Source organism: Meriones unguiculatus, chromosome 2 (assembly GCF_030254825.1).
Source record: "Meriones unguiculatus strain TT.TT164.6M chromosome 2, Bangor_MerUng_6.1, whole genome shotgun sequence".
NCBI classification, from domain to species: Eukaryota; Metazoa; Chordata; class Mammalia; order Rodentia; family Muridae; genus Meriones; species Meriones unguiculatus.
The window spans coordinates 109159806-109185422 of NC_083350.1; positions in this window are offsets into that span (position 1 = coordinate 109159806).

The window sequence follows — 25617 nt, forward strand, 5'->3', positions numbered from 1 at the left end:
GTCGAGAGATAACCCCAGGGTACAGGAAACGATTGGGACCGGCCTTAGGTCACCCAGACATCCCCTGGAAAAGACTCGGGCGGGTTCCACGGGCACCCCAGGAGCCAGCCCGGAGCCAGAGCCGGGGACCCAGGTTCCAGCACAGAGCCCTGCCTGCCTGCGCGCCTGATTCGCCGCTGGACATAGAAACGGCGGGTCTGATCTCAGAGCACTCAGCTCACCCCCAACCTGAAAAGGTCCCCGGAAAATTACCCATCTGAGGGAGGCACTCAGGCTCCCAAAAGCCGCAAAGGCAGACACAGGCAGTTTCTGTGCACCAGACAGCTGGCAGAGACTGAGCTGCCATCACACAGCTGTGCTCCAGGCACAGGCAGTTACTGCGGCCAGCCAGCTGGCGGACACTGAGCAGTGTGCACCAGGGCAAAAAAAGACACTGGGAGTCCTTGTCTCCAGAGAATCCACGGGGAAGGAAAGAAACTACTGACCTAAATCACCCAATCCTTCCCTAGAAAAAGTCTAGCAGTCTAGTGGGGCCGAGGCGCCAGCACTCAGCTGTGCTCCAGACACAAGCACAAACAGTTGAGGCGCGCCTGATGTCCAACTGGGTCACAGCAGCTGATCATTAAATTTACAACAAGAAACCCAGAAACAGGGCAGCTGCCCTCAGGACTTCCCTGGGTGAGAGGAGAACCCTCTTGACTAACAAAGACCACAGTTACCACTCAGGTCTATATCCCTGAGGTGAGCAACTCCTGAAAAGACACCAGCCATCCAGGGACTATACCCAAAAAGCTGAGAAGACATCCTTCAGGAAAAACCAGCTTTCTGCAAAGGGGATTCTCTCCACCACAGGATCCCCAGGAACCACCAGAAAATAACCCAAAACACCTAAGATAACACAATGGGTAGAGGCCAGCGTAAAAGCTCAAGCAACAAAAGACAGAGCAATATGGCATCTCCAGAACCCAGTTACCCAGGGGCAAGTAGCCCTGGATACCCCACCATAACTGAAATCCAAGAAGATGACCTAACAAGTATGCTCATGAAGATGATAACAGAGGAAACAAATAAGATACGTAAAGACATAGAGGAAGATAAACTCAAACAGAATATTGCCATCCATAAAGAAATAGAGGAAGCTACAGCCGAAGAGTTGATGGCCTTTAGAAAGGAAATGCTTAAAGCACTGAATGAAATAAAAGAAACAGACTTGAAGGAACTAAAAGAAAAACAGGAAAGTACAATCAGACAGGTGAAGGAAGTAAAGAAAACAACTCAAGACCTGAAGATAGAATTGGAAAAATTAAAGAAAACACAAATGGAAGAAATAATGGAAAGGAAGAATCTAGGGAAGAAAACAGGAACTACAGAGGCAAGCATAACCAACAGACTACAAGAGATGGAAGAAAGAATCTCAGGTGTAGAAGATACAATGGAAGAAATCGATGTATCTGTCAAAGAAAATGTTAAATCCGAAAAATTCCTGACATAGACCGTCCAAGAAATGCAAGACAATATGAAAAGACAAAACCTAAGAATAATAGGTATAGAGGAAAAAGAAGACTCCCTTCTCCAAGACCCAGAAAATATTTTCAACAAAATCATTGAAGAAAATTTCCCCAAGCTAAAGGAGAGGCCAATTAGAATACATGAGGCCTACAGAACACCCAACAAATTTGACCAGAAAAGAAAATCCTCCCGCCACATAATAATCAAAACAGTAAGTATACAGAACAAAGAAAAAATACTAAAAGCTGCAAGGGAAAAAGGCCAAGTAACATATAATGGCAAACCCATTAGAATCACACCTGACTTTTCAACAGAGACTATGAAAGCCAGAAGGGCCTGGACGGATATCATGCAGACCCTAAGAGAACACAGATGTCAGCCAAGGCTACTATACCCTGCAAAACTCTCAGTCCTCATAGATGGAGAAAACAAGATATTCAATGACAAAAACAAATTTCAACAATACCTACAAACAAATCCAGCATTACAGAAGACACTGGAAGGGAAAATACAACCCAAGAAAGCTAGCTACATTCAAGAAAACACAGGAAATAAATAACCTCACTTCAGTAAAACAAAAAGCAACCAAGCACACAACAGTATGACTACAGCCAACATCAAAATCAAGAGATCTAACAGCCACTGGTCATTAATCTCTCTCAACATCAATGGACTCAACTCTCCAATAAAAAGACACAGATTAACAGAATGGATACGTAAACTAAACCCAGCAATCTGTTGCATACAAGAAACACACCTAAGACACAAAGATAGACATTACCTGAGGGTAAAGGGTTGGAAGATGACTTTCCAAGCAAACGGACCCAAGAAGCAAGCAGGAGTAGCCATTCTAATATCTGATAAAATAGACTTTCAACCAAAATTAATCAAAAGAGATGGGGAAGGACACTTCATACTCATCAAGGGAAAATTCCACCAGGAAGACATCACAATCCTGAACATCTATGCCCCAAATACAAGGGCACCCACATTTGTGAAAGAAACATTGATAAAATTTAAAGCACATATAGATCCCCACACATTAATAGTGGGAGACTTCAACACCCCACTCTCAACAAAGGACAGGTCAACCAAACAGAAATTAAACAAAGAAACAATGTCTCTGACAGAGGTCATGAATCAAATGGACCTAACAGACATTTACAGAACTTTACACCCAAACACAAAAGAATTTACCTTCTTCTCAGCACCTCATGGAACCTTCTCCAAAATAGACCATATAGTGGGTCACAAAGCAAGCCTCAACAGATACAAGAAGATTGAAATAATCCCATGTATCTTGTCTGATCACCATGGAATAAAGCTGGACCTCAACAATAACAGAAATAACAGAAAGCCTACACACACATGGAAACTGAACAACTTGTTACTAAATGACAGCTGGGTCAGGGAAGAAATAAAGAAAGAAATTAAAGTCTTTCTAGAAATCAATGAAAATGAAGACACAACATACCCGAACTTGTGGGACACAATGAAAGCAGTGCTAAGAGGAAAGTTCATAGCACTAAGTGCCTTCAAGAAGAAATTCGAGACAGCTCATTCAAGCACCCTAATGGCTCACTTAAAAACCCTAGAAAAAGAAGAAGCAGACACACCAAGAAGGAGTAGACGGCTGGAAATAATCAAACTCAGGGCTGAAATCAATCAATTGGAAACAAATAAAACAATTCAAAGAATCAATGAAACCAAGAGCTGGTTCTTTGAGAAAATCAACAAGATCGACAAACCCTTAGCCAGGCTAACTAAAAGGCAGAGAGACACTACCCAAATCAACAAAATCAGAAATGAAAAGGGGAATATAACTACAGACACTGAGGAAATCCAAACAATCATTAGGACTTACTTCAAAAGTCTATATGCCACAAAATTTGAAAATCTAAATGAAATGGACAATTTTCTTGATCGAGTTGACTTACCAAAGCTGAATCAGGACCAGGTAAATCAAGTAAATAGTCCTATATCCCCCAAAGAAATAGAAGCGGTCATTAAAAGTCTCCCATCCAAAAAAAAGCCCAGGACCAGATGGCTTCAGCGCAGAATTCTACCAGACATTCAAAGAAGAGCTAACACCAATTCTCTTCAAACTATTCCACAAAATAGAAACAGAAGGAATATTACCAAATTCATTCTATGAAGCCACAGTCACCTTGGTACCTAAACCTCACAAAGACTCAACAAAGAAAGAGAATTTCCGGCCAATCTCCCTTATGAACATTGATGCAAAAATACTTAATAAAATACTTGCAAACCGAATCCAAGAACACATCAAAGATATTATCCACTATGACCAAGTAGGTTTCATCCCAGGTATGCAGGGGTGGTTCAATATACGGAAATCCATCAATGTGATCCACCATATTAACAAACTGAAAGAAAAAAACCACATGATAATCTCCCTAGATGCTGAAAAAGCCTTTGACAAAATCCAACATCCATTCATGTTCAAAGTATTGGAGAGATCAGGGATACAAGGCACATATCTAAACATAGTAAAGGCGATATACAGCAAACATATAGCCAACATCAAACTGAATGGAGAGAAACTTAAAGCAATCCCACTGAAATCAGGGACAAGACAAGGCTGCCCACTCTCTCCATATCTCTTCAACATAGTACTGGAAGTCCTTGCTAGAGCAGTAAGACAGTTGAAAGAGATCAAAGGGATACAAATGGGAAAGGAAGAAGTCAAATTATCACTATTTGCAGATGATATGATAGTATACGTGAGTGACCCCAAAAACTCTACCAGGGAACTCCTACAGCTGATAAACACCTTCAGCAAAGTGGCCAGATACAAAATTAACTCAAAAAAATCAGTAGCCCTCCTGTATACAAAAGACAAAAGGGCTGAGAAAGAAATTAGGGAAACAACACCCTTCACAATAGCCACAAATGACATAAGGTACCTCAGAGTAACCCTAACCAAGGAAGTCAAAGACTTGTATGAAAAAAATTTCAAATCTCTGAAGAAAGAATTAGAAGAAGATATGAGAAGATGGAAAGATCTCCCATGCTCATGGCTTGGCAAGATTAACATAGTAAAAAGGGCCATCTTACCAAAAGCAATCTACAGATTCAATGCAATGCCCATCAAATTACCAACACAATTCTTTACAGACCTGGAAAGAAAAATTCTCAACTTCATCTGGAATAACAAGAAACCCAGAATTGCTAAAACAATCTTCTACAATAAAAGATCTTCTGGAGGTATCTCCATCCCTGATCTTAAGTTGTACTATAGAGCAACATTTTTAAAAACTGCATGGTACTGGCATAGAAACAGAATGATGGATCAATGGAACAGAACAGAGGACCCAGAAATAAACCCTCACACTTATGGACACCTGATCTTTGACAAAGACGCCAAAACCATACAATGGAAAAAAGATAGCATCTTCAACAAATGGTGCTGGTCTAACTGGATGTCTACATGTAGAAAAATGAAAATAGATCCATACTTATCACCCTGCACAAAACTGAAATCCAAGTGGATCAAAGACCTCAACATAAAACCAGACACATTAAATCAGCTTGAAAAAAAAGTGGGAAATACCCTAGAACTCATTGGTACAGGGGAAAACTTCCTGAACAGAACACCAACAGCACAGGCTCTAAGAGCAACAGTCAATAAATGGGACCTCATAAAACTGAAAAGCTTCTGCAAAGCAAAGGACACCGTCATCAAAACAAAGAAACCACCTACAGATTGGGAAAGAATCTTCACCAACCCTTTATCTGACAGAGGACTCATATCAAGTATATATAAAGAACTAAAGAAGCTGAAAAGCAGCACACCAAGTAATCCACTTAAAAAATGGGGAACAGAGCTAAACAGAGAATTCTCTGTAGAGGAATACCGAATGGCAGAGAAGCACTTAAAGAAATGCTCAACCTCACTAGCCATTAGGGAAATGCAAATCAAAACAACCCTGAGATTTCACCTTACACCCATGAGAATGGCCAAGATCAAAAACTCAAGTGACAACACATGCTGGAGAGGTTGTGGAGAAAGGGGAACCCTTCTCCACTGCTGGTGGGAATGTAAACTTGTACAACCACTTTGGAAGTCAATCTGGTGCTTTCTCAGACAATTAGGAATAGCGCTTCCTCAAGACCCAGCCATACCACTACTGGGCATATATCCAAAAGAGGCTCAAGTACACAAAAAGGACATTTGCTCAACCATGTTTGTAGCAGCTTTATTTGTAATAGCCAGAAGCTGGAAACAACCCAGATGCCCCTCAACTGAAGAATGGATGCAGAAATTGTGGTACATCTACACAATGGAATATTACTCAGCAATGAAAAATAAGGAAATCATGAAATTCGCAGGTAAATGGTGGGATCTGGAAAGGATCATCCTGAGTGAGTTGTCCCAGAAGCAAAAAGACACACATGGTATATACTCACTCATATAGACATACAACATAGGACAAACCCACTAAAACCTGTGCATCTAAAGAAACTAAGCAAGAGAGAGGACCCTAACTAAAATGTCCAATCCCCATCTGGAAAGGCAAAGAGGATGGACATCAGAAGAAGAAGACAACGGGAAACAACCTAGGAACCTACCACAGAGGGCCTCTGAAAGCCTCTGCCCTTCAGACTATCAAAGCAGATGCTGAGCCTGATGGGCAACTGTTGGGCAGAGTGAATGGAATTTTAGGTAAGAACTGGGAAATAGTAAGAGCTGGAGAGGACAGGGTCTCCACAAGGAGAGCAACAGAACAGGAAAATTTGAACACAGGGAACTTCCCAGAGACTCATACTCCAACCAAGGACTATTCATGGAGATAACCCAGAACCCCTGCACAGATGTAGCCCAGGGTAGTTCAGAGTCCAATTGGGTTACATAGTAATGTGAAGAGGGACTGCCTCTGACATAATGTGATTGGCCTGCTCTTTGATCACCTCCCTCTGGGGGGGAGCAGCCTTACCAGGCCATAGTAGAGGACAATGCAGCCACTTTTGATGTGAACTGACAGACTAAAATCAGAAAGGAGAGGAGAACCTCCCCTATTAGTTGACTTGGGGAGTGGCATGCAAGCAGAGGGAGGAGGGAGGGTGGGATTGGGAGGGGAGGAGGGAAGGGCTTATGGGGGGATGCAGAATGAATAAAGTGTAATTGATGAAAAATTAAGAAAAAAAGGGAAAAAAATAATTTAAGAACCCTAAATGATTTTCAAAAGTGGAGGAAAACATGGAGTTAGTCAATTGGCATGGAGCACGTCTCACCCCTGGGGGCAATGGTCTCTGAACCTACTCAGACCTCAGACACCACCACTGCTAGTTCTAGAACTGATGCAGGAAGTTCCAACAAGGGGGTTAAGGCTTCTCATAATATTTCCTATAAGCCCAAACCTGTTTGTCTATATCCCCCATTTTTATTCAGTATTAGCCAGATAGAGCCAAGTAATTGTGGTAATGATACTTGCTTTTTTGCCCAATGCTGGAATGCTAGTAAATTTAGGTATGCCCTGGTTACTCGCATGCCTCACTGCGTGCCTGTGCCGTTGATGCCCCTCACGCTATGACTCTCTTCAGACAGAAAAGGGATCTTGGAACTACAGCCACCATTGTTACTACCATCTCATTGGCGGCTGTTGGAGCTACCACCGGGGCACTAGCCATGAGTCATACTGGGCAGACTGCTCAGACCCTGAACAATCATTTAGCCAATGTAGCTCATGCCTTAGTTGTACATAAAGGAATTAATGCTCAACTAAAAGGAAGCTTGATGGTGTTCAATCAGAGGATTGACCTCGTGCAGGAGCAAATTGATACCCTATGGCAAATTGCTCAACTTGGCTGTCAATGAAAATATGCTGGACTTTGAGTCACTAGCATATAACATGAGAAATTTTCCTGTGCTGCAAATCTGTCTAAACAATTGTCGAGCTATATTTTAGGTAATTGGACTGGAGAATTCGATACTACGATGGAGCAGCTGAGAGTGGCCATTGTCACAGTAAATTCTACCAGAGTGGACGCAGGACTAGCCGCAGGATTATCATCATGGATTGCTGCAGCCATGAATCATCTGAAGGAATGGGCAGGCATGGGAGTGTTAGCAGGCCTTCTGGTGTTGGTCTCCTTGGTTTGCCTGTGGTATATATGCAAGATTAGAGTCTCACAACAGTGTGATGCAGCCATGATCATTCAGGCCTTTACAGCCATTGAAGCAGGACATTCTCCCCAAGCATGGTTGGATCCCATAAAAAGCTAAAATGTTAAGCTCAGGATGCAAGGCTAAGCACTGTACTCAGGGTCAGCCGCTTTGGACCCAGAGAAGAGCATGTCTGGTTGCATGCGGGTTGATGCCCCAGGTCCCGCCTCTGAGAAAAAGGTATCAGATGGGTCGGATGCTCTTTGGGTGGATGACACCCAAACGAACATCGGTACAAAGTCCCAATTTATTTCTAATATCAGATATCAGACCTCTATTCTTGCCTGATGCATCTAAAACAAAAAGGGGGAACTGTAGAGAGCTGCGGAATGCTATGCCTTAAAGATGGAGCTGGTTTCCGCCTTCCACCTTCCCGATGGTGAGTGCTCTGTGTCACAAACAATTCCACATTTGGCTAAGGCTGAGGATCTGGTTTGCTTCCATGTATGTGGACCTATCTGCATTGCCCACGTGGCATGCCTGGGTTGGCTACCCAGAGGCTATTTAAGCTGTGGGCTGGCTTTCCCCAGGGTCCGAGGATTGTTCAAGGTTTCTGAATAAACTGCATTAAAAAAAAAAAAAAAAGAGTTTCTGCAAATGTTTTTTATTTCCTCAGATGAGGGAATGACTAGTACATGGCTTGGGCTGAGCACAGAGCATTTCTATCTCAGTATCTCTAGGTCTAGCTCTAGAAGCTTCTAGACTCCATACAAGCTAATGTTCTGTAAACTTGGACCTTGAAGACTTCAGCTTCCAACCGCTTTTTGCCAACCTAGGCTTAGATTGTTTTCAGTCTCCTAAACTTACTGCTGAATAAACTTCAGCTCTTTCAGACCTCTAGACGGCTGGTTCAACTCAGCTATTCTTGTTCAACCGTCTCTTCAAGATGACTCTGATTGAAATTGGCTTCTTTGGACTTCTGACTGCTTTGCTCTGTTTGGAAAAAACTTCCTCTAAATTTCAGGAACCAAAGTGCCTACATGGATCTGAACCAAACTGCATTAAACTCTGCTTTATTGACTGCACAAACTCTATCAAATTCTTGTACCTTACTCTCTTCACTTCCTCCTGCTCTCTCTCTTCCCTGCTCTTAAAGTAGCATATCCTATCTTTGACTCATTCTGTCAAATCTTTCTCTGACTTGTTACTTTGTCCTCAATTCAATTTGATGTCATTGTTTTGGATTAAAGGTGTGTGCTAAAAGGCTTGTCTGCATTCCAGCCAGAGGGATTAAAGGTGTATACTAAGCATGTGTCTGTATTCCAGCTGACCCACACAGACACAGGTCTGTGGATGTGGTCCCTATCCCTGTCAGAGTAGTTATGTTGGTGGATTAAAATTCCTCTACAAGTTTCTGTTGAAACTCTTCAACTTTCTTTATTTCATAGCTAAGGACAATGAATAAACAAAATATAGGAACGTAAAATGCAACATCACTTTTTCAAATTTTATGTAATGGTTGATAGCACATGTCAGTGTTCAATAGCTACAAAAAGACACCTTGACCATGGCAACTCTTATAAAGGAAAGCATTTTGTCGTGGTTTGCATACAATTTTGGAGGTTTAGTCCATTATCCTCATGACCTAGTGACTAAGTATTCAAATCTATGAGTTTACAGTAAAATTCTCAAACCACCTCAGTACATAATGTTCCTTTTCTTTAAAAATTCAGAATTCAAAGAACTTTGCCATTTTCATGTGAACTAAAATCAGAAAGCCAATTTGTCATGGTCAAAAAGCCATGGTGTGCTGATCTTTTCTATGTATCATATTATCCTCTAAATGTCTTGCCTCATTATTATCTTTTGAAATGATAAAATTATATAGAGGTAAATACCAAAATAAAATTAAAACAATATTAGGAAAACACAAGAAAGATCACATCGTGCAGCCATTCTTTGGAGTTTCTCCAAGTCTCTTACCCATGGGGAACAATTTAGTTGCATTTCTTTCCATTACAGGATTTTGCAATATAGCCCAGGTCATTAAATTCACAAGGCTTATTCTTTCTGGCAAGCCAAAAACAAATGAAAATTTTCCTGATTGTTAAGTAAGTACTCATTTATTTTTCTCAGTCACTAAAAAATAATTCTATCACCACAGAGACTTTCCTGGGCACTCTTTTTGCCTACTTCATGTTGAATTTTTTGGTATATTTGATTACATTTCAAATGTTAAGTGATCATCATTTCCTTCCTCTTGTCTCTTAACATTTTCATTGTGGAAATTGTTGAGACTTTCAATGAATCTAGTTTACAGTTCTTTGTTGCACAAGTCATGTCCCTGGCTTTTAGCCACTGTGACCCCAATTTGGAAATTTTCTGTCCTTAATTCTGACCTTTTTCTGCTTTGCCCTCAAGCCTTGGACACACACAAAGCAGGTGACCCTTTTATCATACCTAAGCTACAGCCTCTTTTCAGCAAACACTCTGGCAGTGCCTTTGGAAAAATAATTCCTGGGGTCTGTTTATATAAAAGTCTGTATGATGTAATGCTTTTCTCTAGTAATTGAAGTATGCCTATAGTCCGAGTTAATATATAAAATCTGGAAATATGTGACTCTTGTTAACCTGTGATTTTATTCTCTCAAGTGTTCTGTGGCTACTGCCACATTCATTGCTTAAGTAATATCCTTTTTCCATTAGAATTTCTCACCCTCACTGAGTTTAAAGAAAGATTTATTTTTGCTCCCACTGTTAGTCTGGTTTCCCTGGCTTCTTTATTCTTGTGTTGTTTCTTTGAGCTTGTGTCTTTGTGTTATCGATATTTTATGTAGGTCATGTACTTCACAGGTATTATCTCTGGCTGAGTCCTTTTGTCTCCTTCAAATGTCAAATAGATAGCTTAACTATTTGCTAAAACCCATAGAGTTTTTCTGTTGATATATATTTGTATATATTTTTAATTATTATATTAATTTTGTGTGTTTGTTTTTTTGAATGAATGGGCATTTGTGTGCCATGGCACACATGTAGAAGTTAGAGCACAGCTTATGGGAATCAGTTATCTTCTTCTGCTCTGTGGGTCTTGAAACTGAACTTAATTTAGCAGGCTTCTTGGTAATCTCTTCTACCTGGTGAGCAATCTTAATGGCTCAAACATTTTAAAACGATTTATTTTTTTAATTTTTTCCCTTTTTTTCTCCCACTAGAAATTTGATCTTAGTGAACTTACAAAATTATAAGACATTTTCTGTCCTACACAAAAATATAGATGATGAATGAGAAACAGATGATTTGTAGATCAAAACATAGATAGATGATAAATAGACATGTATAGATATATAGAGATGATATATAGATAGATAAGATAGATGATAGAAAGAGAGATAGATGATAAAGAGATTAATGATAGCTAGATAGATATAGATAGATGATAGATAGGTGATAGGTAGATGATAACTATATAATTGATATATAGTTAGATGATGGGTATATATATAGATATGTAGATAGATGATAGATAGAGAGATAAAGATATAAATAGGTAGACAGTGATACACAGATACATACATAGATAATAGAATAATGTTAGATAGTCAGATAGGGCTTGAGAGATGGCTCAGTGGTTAAGAGCACTAACTGCTCTTCCAGATGGATGTGTGTTCAATTCCCAGCACATGTCAGTTCACAAATGTTTTTAATTCCAGTTCCAGAGAGTTCCATCTTCCAATACCATCATACAGATATAATGTAGGCAAAACACCAATGCACATGAAATAGAAAAATAGATAGTCAGAGAGATACAGTAGTAACAGCAGTAGCAAAAGCAGTATCATATCTGTCCTGGTATTCCAAATCATTGTCAAACATGTCATTAAAAGACTTGAATGCAATGCAATGTTTGTTAAGTTTCTATGATCTTCCATAAAAAAAAAAAAGCAAAAAACAAAACAAAACAACAACAACAAAAAACACCTAGGATTTATAAGGACTGTGTTTACCTCAATGCTGTTTATTTTTTTTTTTTTCAATGCAGTTTATTCAGGAACCTTGAACAATCATCTGACCCTGGGGAAAGCCAGCCCACAGCTTAAATAGCCTCTGGGTAGCCAACCCAAACGTGCCACGTGGGCAATGCAGATAGGTCCACATACATGGAAGCAAGCCAGATCCTCGGCCTTAGCCAAATGTGGAGTTGTTCGTGATAAAGTCTATAAATACCACCCTTTAGAAAACTGAATAATCTTAGATTGATTATTTTCACTGAATTACATGTCTTATCCTCCTTACCTACCTGCACACACATTAATAAGTAATGTATGTGTAAGATTTTATGAAGTGTGCAGGGTTTGTATTACATATTACCTGTCAAGTTAGTACAATCCAATTTACACATCTGATTTTTGTGGTATTTTTACTGTTTTGTGAAAGTTTATGTCCTTTACAGTTGGCATCTCATATCTCTTGTATCACAAAGTCCCACAGGACCACTTTACTGTACTGTAGCTCTCATTTCTGTTTATTAGTTTTTTTTTTCCACTTGGCCTATCAGAAGCAGAACAGTCAGCAAGCCCTATCTCCCTATAGTTCATCAGTCATCTAATATTTCCATATGGATACTCTCATGGTTTCACATCACCCTCCAAAGATTATGTGAAATATAAAAGACATGAAGTCTAGAAAACATATCTACTCAGTAAGAAAAAATATCTGGTTTTGATACTATGTCAGGAAAAACGAAAATGTGGCCTTCAGATGCACAAATCCAATGGGATGAAATTGAAAAGAATGTGCCAGAACAACTTGTAACAAATTTGGTCATAATGAATTTGTACATGAATCCCAAGCTTAAACTATGTAAAGCATTAATTATCTTTGCATTCTTTTTATAGCTAATATTATTGTTAAGCAACCCACAATGAATACACCCAGATGCACAGACCCCATATCAGTTCATCTCCACTACTGACTTGAAAGGATTTAGAAGCACCATAAAAGAATACATCAGAATGTATTTATGAGGGTGTTTCCAGAAAGGTTGGAGCAGTGAATACCCATCCTGAATATGAGTAGCAACAACCACATTAATTGAAGACATACTGTAACTAGCGGTCTCAAGCTTTTGCTATCATTCTTTTTCTGTCAAAATAGGTTATTTATTCTTTACATTACCTTTGACAGACTTCTGTCTGAACAACACAGAAATACAGAAAATTGGAATCAGCAATGTGATTGTTGCTGTAAGAAAGCTGACCCTGTGATTCACAGGTCTTTGCCACTGGTTTGAGGAAGGACTATGTAATACTTTAGTACTTTGAGTTTACGAAGTCATGGGATGTTGTAAGGAAAGCCTAATGGACAATTTTGGTGAGGTTGATGGAAGACAAGTATGTTAGAGGAATGCAGACAGTAGAGGTAATGCTCAGGATGTTTCAGAGAGGAACAAGGACTTTATCAAAAACAGTAATAAGCCTGCCATTGAGTTCCTGTCAAAAATAGTCCCTATTCCCCTTACCACGAGAAACCAATCAGTTACTGAGCTACCACAAGCTTTGACCTCCCCACCCCCAAGGGAGGAGCAGTCCTGCTAGACCACAGAGGAGGACTTTGCTGCTGGTCCCAAAGATACCTGATAAAACAGGGTCAGATGAAAGGGGAGGAGGTCCTCCCTAAGCAGTGGACTTGGAAAGAGGCAGGGAGGAGATGAGGGAGGTAGGGTGGGGTTGGGAGGGAATGAGAAGGCACAATACAGCTGGGATACAGAGTTAATAAAATGTAACTTAAAAAAAAAACTGTAATAAGGATCATTATAGCTAAAGTATGAAAAATGTCTCCCTTCACTTTACCCATGGTCTGATAATTCGATTGAGGTGGAATTCAAAAGGGAAATAACCAACACAAGTATGCACTGAAGAGCCTATGAACCACAACAGTGACTAGCATGGCATAATAATGCAAGGTTGGCAAGTGTGAAGTTCTGGCATACATATATTGGTGTGACATAACAGCTTTCTATTTGAACGTAAGACACATTCAATAAGAGGGAATTATGCATAGTATTAGACACTTAAACAAGAGCAAATTATGCCTTGTATTGGAAAGCTAGCCAATTACTTAAGGCTTATGAAGACATGGATCTTGGATGAAAAATTACAATGACCAATTTACTGAAACAGCACAATCCTTATTTTCTAAATGTTTGTGTTTTACTAATTTATAAGTATAGTCTTCACTAATCATCAAGGAAATTTCTCTTTGTAACACATAGAGACTATTGCAGAAAAACACAACCAATCAATATGCAAAATTATAAAGCCCAGTCTCAATGGATACATTTACAATACAAATTCAACTCATAAGGCCGATAGATCATTGTTGAAGAGGCGTCAGAAAGATTGTAAGAGCAGAGAAATAGGAGTTTGCTGTGAGATTTTGTCTTCTAGTAACACCAAAAGTTACACACATAATGTCTAACCAACAAGGCTGTCTAAACATGAGCTGAACAAGAATTACATAAACAGACATGCTAATGTGAACAGGAGAAAGTTCAGGGGGCCTCAGTCTCTCTCTCTCACACACACACACCCAGGCAAAACTACAGTCATCTAAGAAATGATGAGCACAGTATGAGAAATATTCTTCTCCAGGGAAGAGCACACCAATTGTTTATCCAATACCAAATGGTCAGCCCTAAAGACAGACATGTAAAAAAACATTACACAGACACAGGAGATTGTATTTATGCATTGATTTATATATATATATATATATGTATTTTTCAAAATATAAATAAAAAAACCCTCATAGAAAGCTTTACTTTTTTGTGTTTCTCATATATTGTTATAAAATTTTTGCTAATCTAAGGTTTCAGCACTTCAAAATCAACCAATTTCCAATATACCAATGATTGTTATAGAAATGGTAATAAAACGGAATCAACTAAAACAAAACTTATTAGTTTACAACTACTACGCTGAACCTTATAGATACATTAGCCCATTAATTTTTTAAGTTTTAAGTTTATTTGGCACTGTTTCAATTTGCAAAGGCAAACTGAAGAAAGGTCATTAATCTGCTCAAGATCACACAAAGGGAAGCAAACAACAAAGTTGGCAATGTAGTTTTATGTTAATCTCTACTCTCAGACCAATTCAAAGCTACAAGAATTAATAGAAGAAAACAATAGAGAGCGTCTTTTCCAACGACTCAGGGGACATATCGTTCATGTTTCAATGTTGGAAAGGTAAAAACTTTGAAAGTGAGCACCTCTGTACTCATGCTTTTGATCCGTTTGCATGTTCAGAGACCAATGATTTTTAAAGGATGTAATTTCACTTATAGTTTCTGACAATATACCTACAAGTAACCTTTACTTACAGTTGCCTTACTAGTTCTCTGAAATAATAATGGGTTCCATTGGTAGTGTTTGCTTTTGTTAATAATGGACCTTTAGAAATTACCTTGGAAATGGACCTTTAGAAAGAAAGATGAATATTTTAAAATTTTTTCCAACAGAGAAATTATGCTTTAAAAGTTTTTATCCCTGAACAGGCTGTTGCACGGTGATGGCAGCCACCTCACTGTTTTCAGTAATCACCCTGAGGTTGATGTGTCTTCTATTTGCCTCCTGCTTCCACCAGTGACCTTTGTACTTTGTTACAGTTCAAAATGAAGCTGTTGATATTTCTGGAAGAAAAATTTCATAGCAGATTCAACAAAAATCATGGCAAGAGGCAGGAGAGCGGTAGGCTCAGACAGCAAGCATGGATCTCATAGTGAGAATCCTGCCAGCTCCCACTCCTATATGCTCAACAGCACCAGGGCAGCTGTAGACATTGGAAACAACAGTGAGACAAATTTGAAACCAGTTTCTCTTTCAGAGGAAGAGCTGTTGACTTTAATCAGTAAACCACATAAAAATGAAATTGTAGACAGCATCTCCATTTTCAGCTGCTCCTGTCAAAGCCCACTAAATGAATGATCTACAACACTGTTTCTCAGGACACAGCTATGAATGACTTTCATGGCATTAATGATCAGCAATAGTGCTTGAACTAAGCAGTACACTTTCTTACCAGCTATGCCATGAGATATGTGGGATAATAAAGCAATCTGACATTCCAACCTTAGGCATGCAAAGTCACCACCCATAACAATATAACAAGTCAGTAAAGAGACAACATAGACCAAGAGAAATGTTATATTTTCACTTTACCCTATTCAGGTGGTTGAAAATGATATATGGAGTCTGTTGAAAGCTTAAAAATGTGGATGTGTGTCCGTGGTTCCATAAAACTTCATCAGGGATTTAGCTGTTGTCCCTTCACTGACCTGGTGAGACATAGAAAATGTCACACTGAAAATGGCTGCTAAACTTTATAAAAAATTTGCCCTTTTTAGGACCTTGTTTTCCATCTTTTACTAAAAAAAAAGTTTTTCTGCTCATTTTACATTCCAAGATTTTAGGGTCAACTTTTCACACCAAGGAGAAAAAAAAATGTTACTAGAGAAATTAGGCAAAGAGTGAAAGAAAGAAATGGTGGTGATCTATCTAGTGAAGGATGATAGTCTCTTAGTCCTATGCATACTGAGTGTTTTCCATTTTTCTCCCAATAAGAACTAACTTGGCTACATCTGAAAATGACATCCTCTGTTCATTCCTATGAACAAGTCTGTAGGGGAAAACGGATATGATAGCTTCACTTCCTCTTGTCCTCCGATCTCTTGCACTTCTGAGAGATCTCCATATTTAATTTTCTATAGATGGAAGCTTACTTTATGAATTATTTTTCATGTTTACATTTTATGATACCTTAAGCTTCTTCAACTTTTAGGTTGTTATAGGGTATCTATAGGGTTTCTTATTATATCTTGAAACCTAGTTTCGAAAACAAAAGTTGGAGATGATAAATACTAGTGTAATGTGTGAAATTTACTTTCTACCAAAAGTTTTGGCAGCTGCCTGGTATCACTAAAATATCATGTTGGCCTTCCTGAAAGGTTATTAAAGGCTTAAGGTAATATAGTTGGTGAGATTTTCTTATTAAAAGGTTTTTCTTCCTATTGTTTTTCTTTCTGTGTATGTGTGTTTTATAAAACAAAAAAAATTATATAGTCACATCTAAATTCCTAATATTTGTACATATTCACATCTTGAGGGATTGTTATTTTCTTAATTGTATATTGGGAAAAATGGAATTATTGATAATAATAAAGTTTAATGCATTAATATGAAATAAATAGATTTCAATAATTCATCAACTGGAAGGCAAGCCAATATTATTAATGCATAGAGGAATATAAGAAAGATGAAAATTCACAGTCTATTAAGGTTTTATGTTTATTGTTGCATTCTCCTGTCACACTAATTTTTTTTATAACACTGTTCCCGCTTATCAGGTGACATGTGAAGCATGCAATAGAAATTCACTAGTAACTTCTTTCATTCTTTTTTCTTCCTCCTTTAATTTCTTTTTTTTTTGTGAAATTTCTATACATTATTTTTCATTTAGTTTTCATTATTTTTAAACAATAATTACATAAAATTAGTTTATATCAACTATTATAACAATTATAATTGTATTTGTAGTCTATGCTGTTGCTTTAATTAATAACACAAATAGGAAAAAACTGGTAGAAATATTTAATTTGTTAAAGTATTTATTCCTGAAAACTTTGTTTTGCAGCAAGTAGATTACCATAACTATTTCTCGTCTTGCTAGCTACTGAGTAGAGGGCATCATTCATGATGAGCAAATTTTCCATCAGTGAGCCGTATCTTTTTTGTTGTTGCTGTTTTGTTTTTATTTTTATTATTAGTTACATTTTATTAACTCTGTATCCCAGCTGTATCCTGCTCCCTCATTCCCCCCCAAACCCACTCTCCCTTCCTCATCTCCTCCCTGCCCCTTTCCAAGTCCACTGCATGGGGAGGACCTCCACTTCTTTCATCTGACTCTTTTATCATGTATCTTCAGGACTGGCTGCAAAGTCCTTCTCTGTGGCCTAGAAGGGTTGCTCCTCTCTTAGTGAGCTACATCTTTAAATATCTAAGAAATGATTAGCTTTTTTGTGTGTGGTAGATGCTGGAGATCTTTTCTTTTTTTAATTTTTTAATATTTTTATATTAATCACAGGTTATTTACTTTGTATCCCAGCTATAGCCCCATCCTTCATTCCCTCCCAATTCCACCTTCTCTCCCTCATCTCTTCCCTGCCCCTCTCTAAGTCCGCTGGTAGGGGAGGTCCTCCTCCCCTTACATCTGACCCTAGTTTATCAGGTCTCATTAGGACTGGCTGCAATGTCCTCCTCTGTGGCCTAGCAAGGCTGCTCCTCAGAGGAATGGATACAGAAACTGTGGTACATTTACACAATGGAATACTACTCAGAAATTAAAAACAAGGAAATCAAGATTAGATTTTTGAGGAAATATGTTCACAAAATACCTTAAAATTTTTTGATAATTTATTTTATATTGAACGATTTCTTATTTTTGCATATCTGTTGCTGAAGTGAGGAAAAATTTGGAGAGTAGGTTGGAAAATATAAAAAAGGAGTGATGTACAATGCAATGCATTTTGGAAGCCAGTTCTAAACTATAATTAAATTTATTTTAATCCAAAGAATGTTTTTACCCATTCCAATATATATATGACAAATACTTTACTGCCTTTATTTTCATGCAGAATTCATTAAAGAGATTATGAATAATCTGTTTCTGTTTTTTCCTCTTTGGCAAGCTTAACAATGCCTATGTTTACAGAAAGATTATGAAAAAATTAAAGCAATGAATCAAAAATAAGTATTCTACATGGGAAAACTATAGCATACTTTTAAGAAAATTGGCTCTCTTAATGAAAATAAAATGTGCCATTTTCTTTCCTAGTTTGTTTTTTGTTTTATTACAATATTTCTTGAAATATTTATTTCAAATATTTCTAATAGCAAACTTAACATTAGGTAAATTAATTACTGCACTGTACTTCATAATAACATTAAAATCTAATATGTTTTTAATATATAATTCCAACAGTTACTAATAAACTTTTTTTTTCCTAGAGAATAGCTCTCCCTTCTATACCTGGTTGATAGAGCCAACTTACTATCATCGTTAAAATGAAAAAATGAATACTCTACATTGGTTGGCTAATACCTTAAGTAAAATATGTGGATACATATGGCTGAGACTCTATTTTTTTTTTGTGACATCAATTTTGTACACTTTGATTCTGTTGGCTCTGCTCCTGTAAGAAATTTTTTAGCCCTCCCTTTCTAAAAAATGGAAACTGTTGAAGAAATGAAATAGAAGTGTTTGTGCTTAATGTTGTCTAGTAACTACCTTTAAAATTCAGTGAACTCTCTGCCTCACTGAGTTAAATAAGAGGAAAAAAGGCATACTGGATATGTGTCTTTGCTTTGTCTAGCATATCACTCATGCTACTGAGCACTGAAAGCTGTATTATTGGATTTATACTAAAATTATCTTGGTGAAATGTAGTCATTGATCATGCTCTGTCAAGAGGAACAATTCTGAAACTTATGATGGAAATAACATTTTATGTCATTGTGTTGTTTTAATACCTCTAATCAACATTCTGTCCTGTTTGTTTTCTCCGCTATATTATTCATGTCTTATGAGAAAAAGAAAGTAAACTATATCTCTCACTGGAAGGTCTTTAAATTTCCCTTTTGTTGAATATTTACATTTTGGCTAGAAATTTTTGATACATGTAAGTTTATTCACCACAGTTAATTTCTAGAATTTTATAAACTAACATTTTTGGTACATACAGGACAGTAAACAATGGTTTAAATCAATAATCCTTCTGTTCTAATGAACCTCTGGTGAATATTGGGGAATTTTCTTATACAGAACATAGTCAGATGATCATCAATAGCAGAATAGTTGTATAGAAAGGCAGTTGGTATACGGTAGAGACTACTTTGTCATCAATCCTTTATGCAGGTAGACAAGTTGTTCTTCATAGAAAACACATTTTTTGTAAGCTAGCCTTGAGGTATTTGCATTGTAGGTACAAAGGTCAAGGAAGGAAGCTGGGTTGTACAAGAGATAGTTTAATAATCTGCTAGAATCAAGTTGGCTACAATTCCACGTATTTAAAAAAATTTACATGTTCAGACTCGGAATCAGTGGAACAAATACATATAAATTTAAGATGTAAAGATATAAAGGCTCCTCATAGAAAATTGTGTCAGTCAACATCTTGTATCAGAATCTTTATCAGAATAATAAAATCTTAAAATAATGGAAACATTAGCTAACATTTAAAATATTTATATTTTATGCAAAATATTAATATACAAAATAATAATTTAATGAGATATATTAGTTAAAATCACACTTCTATAATTATATGCAATACATAAACATAATGTGCATATATATGAATATATATGGGTATGCAAAATATTAATTTTTAACTACTGTTTTACTATGGATTCTTAAAAAAATCTTCTCTATTTCTTTAAACGTCATAAAATTTAAGATATACAGAGTATGTTGTATGGATATAATTAGCAGTCTGTGGTAGAAAGACTTTTAATATGGCCTATAAGATTACTTAATTCTAAGACCAGGTAGCCTGCCTGAAAGACTTTTCCACTCTGTCTGTTCCTCTAGTAAAAGAAATCCCTCATGCTCTTCCCTAATGCTACAAGAGAATACTAGCTGGAATCTCTTCTATCCTGTCCATGCTTCCTCTGGACCCCACAGAGCATCCCATTATGGCCTCCCTCCTCCCACTTATTGAGATATCTCAGCCTCAAACACCAACAGCTTTTCTCTGTGAAGACACCAGTCAGGCAGGTCAGCAGAACTGGCAGTACACAGCCATTACCCTCTCTGAAACTGAAACCAATAAACCAAACACCTACCCAACAAACACAAACCCAGATATCAGCACCTATAACTATAATTATCCCAAACCCAGATTGCTGGATGTGAACATAAAATCACAATCAATAGCAACCTGGACAATATGTCTCTATTTAGAGCTCAGCTATCTTACAAGAGTAGGCCCTGAATACTCCAACACAGCAAAAGTACAAGAAAAAAATACCTTAAATCCAAATATATGAAGATGATAGAAATCCTTAAAGAGGAAATTAATAATCCCTTAAACAAACAACTAGGGAAAGAGTAAATCCATTTTTTAAAAAATAAAACTCAGAAAAATATAACAAACACTTTTATATAACAAATAAAACTGTTCAATAACTAAAAATGGAAAGAGAAGTAATAAAGATGGAGAATAAAGGAAGGAGAAGATTCCCAGCTCAAAGGCCCAGAAAATATTTTCAACAAAATTATAGAAGAAAATTTCTCTAGCCTAAAGAAGGATATTCCTATAAAAGTACAATTAGAATATAGAGCACCAAATAGATTAAAACAGGAAAGAAAGTCCTCTTACCACATAATAATAAAAACACTAAACCTGAAGAACAAAGAAACAATAAAAGGAAAAGAAAGGAAATGAAAATGACCAATTAACCTATAAATGGAGACCTATTAGAATTATACCTGACTTCTCAATGGAAACTCTGAAAGCCAGAAGTGCCTGGGTAGTGTGCAGACTCCAGCACAGATAGATACCAGCTTAGAATACTATGCCCAAAAAAACTCTCAGGAATCATACATGGTGAGAGTAAGATATAACCAAATTAATACATTATCTGTCTATAACTCCAGCCATACTGAAGGTGATGGAAGGCTCTGCCCTAAGAAGGTTAACAATACTCAGGAAAAAAAAATAACAACAACAAAAAAAATAATCTCACACCAGCAACACCAAAATAAAGAAAACACACGCACAGACACATACACACACCACCACCACCACCACAATTATTGAAAACATAATAACAGGAATCAATTATCATTGGTTATTTATAATCTCTCAATATCAATGGTCTCAGTTCCCTAATGCAGAACAAGAAATACACCTCAACATTATAGATAGACATTACCTCAGGGTAAAGGGTTGGAAAAAGATTGCAAGCAAATCAGACCATGACAAATTAAAGCTAGATATCAATGGCAACAAAAACAACAAAGAGCTCTCAAATTCATGGAAACTGAACAACCCTCTATTGAATGAAAAATAAATCCAGACCAAAAATAAATAAATAAATGAAAGAAAGAAATTAAAGACTTCATAGAATTCAATGAAAATGAGCACAAAAGCTTACCCAAACTTATGGGACACAATGAAAGAGTGTTAAAAGGAAAATCTATAGCACTAAATGCCTACATTTTAAAAAGAAATAGCTCTACCTCAAGACTCAGTTATTTGCTACTCTTGGATACATACCAAAGAGATGCTCTACCACAACAAGGACATTTGCTAAACTATTTTCATAGCAATTTTATGCATAGTAGCCAGAAACTGGAAACAACCTAGATGTCTCATAACTAAAGAATGAATAAAGAAATTGTGGTACATTAACACAATGAAAAACTAAGCAGCTATTGAAAACAAGGACGTAATGATATTTCCAGGCAAGTGGATGGAACTAGAAAACAACCTTAATGAGGTATCCCAAACCCAGAAAGACATACTTGGTATCTGATGAGATTTTAGCCATTTAGTACAGAATGGTCATACTACAATCAACAAATCTAAAGGAGGTATGTAACAAGAAGGACCCAAGGAAAGATCTTAAATCTCACTCAGAAGGGGAAGTAGAATAGACAGAGAAGGTGGCTGAAGAGAAGGAACAAGATAGGAACCTACCCTCACTGTTCTCTGAGAGGCTCCACCCAACAGCAGATCAAAATAGATCCTGAGACTCACATCCAAACACTGGGAAGGCAAAGCTTAAGGAGTCTTCTGGATAAATGGAAGGAAGGATAAAAGGACCTGGCACTGCCAGGAGCTCCACAAGAAAACCAACAGAGTCAACTAATCAGAGCCCACAGTGGCTTGCAGAGACCAAAGCATTAAGCAAGGACTATGAATGGACTGGAGCTAGACCCCCTTCACAGATGTAGCAGTTAGGCTTCATATGAATTTCATAGTAAGAGGAGCAGGAGCTGTCTCTGTTGCCAGCTTTCTGATTACCTTTTCCCATCCCTCCACCCTCATGGCACTGCTCACCAGGCCACATAATGGGAGGAAATCTTAGTCCTGATGCAACTTAATGAGCTGGCTGAATGGGTGGTGGAGGTCCCTGGGGCTCCCCTTATCTGAGGAACAGGGGAGGAGGGAAAAGGGAAGGACAGTGGGACAGGGAGGAGAGGAGGGAGGGTACTATAATCAGGATGTAAATGTATGAATAAATTAATTAATTTTTAAAAAGGAAAAAATATAGAAAGAGAGAAATGTCATAGTTCCAACACCAATTGTTCTAGAACAACAACAACAACAAAAATCTAAATACACCCAAGAGGAGAAGATCACAAGAAATAATCAAACTGGGAGTTGAAATAAAGAGAATAATACAACAAATCAAAGAAACAAAGAGTTGGTTCTTTGATAATACCAGTAAGAGACAAACTCTTATCCAATCTAACTAAAAGACAGAGAATATCAAAATTAACAAACCAAGAAATGAAAAGGGGGGCATAACAACAGACAAGAAGTAAGTCTAGAGAACCAAAAGGACATAATCTAAAAATCTGTTTTCCACCAAGATGGAAAATCTAAAAGAAATGAATAAGTCTCTCAACAGGTAATAACTACCAAAATTTAAATAAGATCAAATAAATAATTTAAATGGACCAGTAACCACCAGTGAAATAGAGGCAGCCATTAAAAGTCTCTGAACAAGGCCAACCTTTGGGCAGAGTGCAGGCAACCTTATGAAAGAAGTGGGAAATAGTAAGACCTGGAGAGGACAGGAGCTCCACAAGGAGAGCAACAGAACCAAAAAATCTGGGCACAGGGGTCATTTATGAGACTGATACTCTAACCAAGGACCATGCATGGAGATATAACCTAGAACCCCTGCACAGATGTAGTCCATGGTAATTCAGTGTCCAAGCAGATTCCATAGTAATGGGAACAGGGACTGTCTCTGACATAAACTGATTGGCCTTCTCTTTGATCACCTCCCCCTGAAGAGGGAGCAGCCTTACCAGGACACAGAGGAAGATAATTCAGCCACTCCTGAGGAGACCTGGTAGACTCAGATCAGAAGGAAGGGGAGGAAGATTAACCTTATCAGTGACTGGGGGAGGGGCGTGGGTGAGAAGGGGAGGAAAGATGGGTTATGGAGAGGAGGAGGGAGGGAGCTACAGGGAGAATACAAAGTAAATAAATTGTAATTAATAAAAACTAAAATTAAAAAATGACTCTGAACATTGAAACACCCAGGACCAGATGGTTTTAGCACAGAATTCTACCAGATAATCAAAGAATATTTAATTCTCTCCAAATTACTTCACAAAATAGAATCAGAAGGAAAATTAGCTAATTCATTTTTTTAAATTTTATTTCTCTTTTTAGTTACATTTGGTTAACTCTGTGTCCCAGTTGTATCCTGCTCCCTCATTCCATCACCAAATCTATGCTCACTCCCTGGTCTCCTCCCTGCCCCTTTCCATGTCCACTGATAGGGGAGGACCTCCTTCCCTTTCATTTGACCCTGTTTTATCAGGAATCTTCAGGGCTGGCTGCAAAGTCCTCCTCTGTGGCCTAACAGGACTGCTCTTCCCCTGGGGTGGGGTAGGGAGGTAAAAGAGCCTGCCCTTGAGATCCTGTTAGAAATAGTCCTTGTTCCACTTACTTTGGAAAACTACTTGGTTACTGAGCTACCACGGGACACATCCGAGCAGAAGTTCTAGGTTATATCCATAGACGGTCCTTAGTTGAGTGTCAGTCTCAGAAAAGACCCTGTGCCCAGATATATTTGGTCCTTGTAGAGCTCCTATCTTTTCATATCATACTAACTCCCCTTCTTTCATATGATTCCCTGCACTCTGCCCATTGTTTGGATATGAGTCTTAGTGTCTGCTTTGAAACACTGCTAGTTAGAGTCTTTCAGATGCCTTTTGTGGTAGATTCCTGTCATACTTTCAAAGCACATCCCATATGTCTTTCTAAATGTCTTTCTAATTGATCATTTTCACCCTTGTCCACTTTCTTCATTATCTTCTTTAGGTGTGTAGATTTCATTATGTTTATCATATCTTGTAGGTCTATATAAGCGAGTATATACCATGTTTGTCTTTCTCCTTCTGGGATACTTCAGTCAGAATGATCTTTTCTAGATCCCACCATTTGCCTGCAAATTTCATGATTTCCTCCTTTTTGATTGCTGAGTAGTATTCCATTGTGTAAAAATACCACAATTTCTGTATCCATTCCTCCTTTGATGGACATCTGGGTTGCTTCCAAGTTCTGGCTATTACAAATAAAGCTGCTACAAACATAGGTGAACAAATGTCCTTGTTGTGTACTTGAGCAAATTTTGGGTATATACCTAGGAGTGGTATAGCTGGGACTTGAGGTAGCACTACTCCTAATTGTCTGAGAAAGCACCAGATTGACTTCCAAAGTAGATGTACCAGTTTACATTCCCACCAGCAGTGGAGAAGGTTTCCCCTTTCTCCACAACCTCTCCAGCATGTGTTGTAATTTGAGTGTTTCATCTTGGCCATTCTGATAGGTGTAAGGTGAAATCTCAGGGTCGTTTTGATTTGCATTTCCCTAATGGTTAATGAGGTTGAGCATTTTTTAAGTGCTTCTCTGCCATTCGATGTTCCTCTTTCGAGAATTTTGTTTAGCTCCGTTCCCCATTTTGTAATGGGATTACTTGGTTTGTTGCTTTTCTGCTTCTTTAGTTCTTTATATATACTGGATATTAGCCCTCTGTCAGATAAATGGTTGGTGAAGATTCTTTCCCAATCTGTAGGGAGTCGTTTTGTTTTGATGATGGTGTCTTTTGCTTTACAGAAGCTTTTCAGTTTCATGAGGTCCCATTTATTGATTGTTGCTCTTAGAGCATGTGCTGTTGG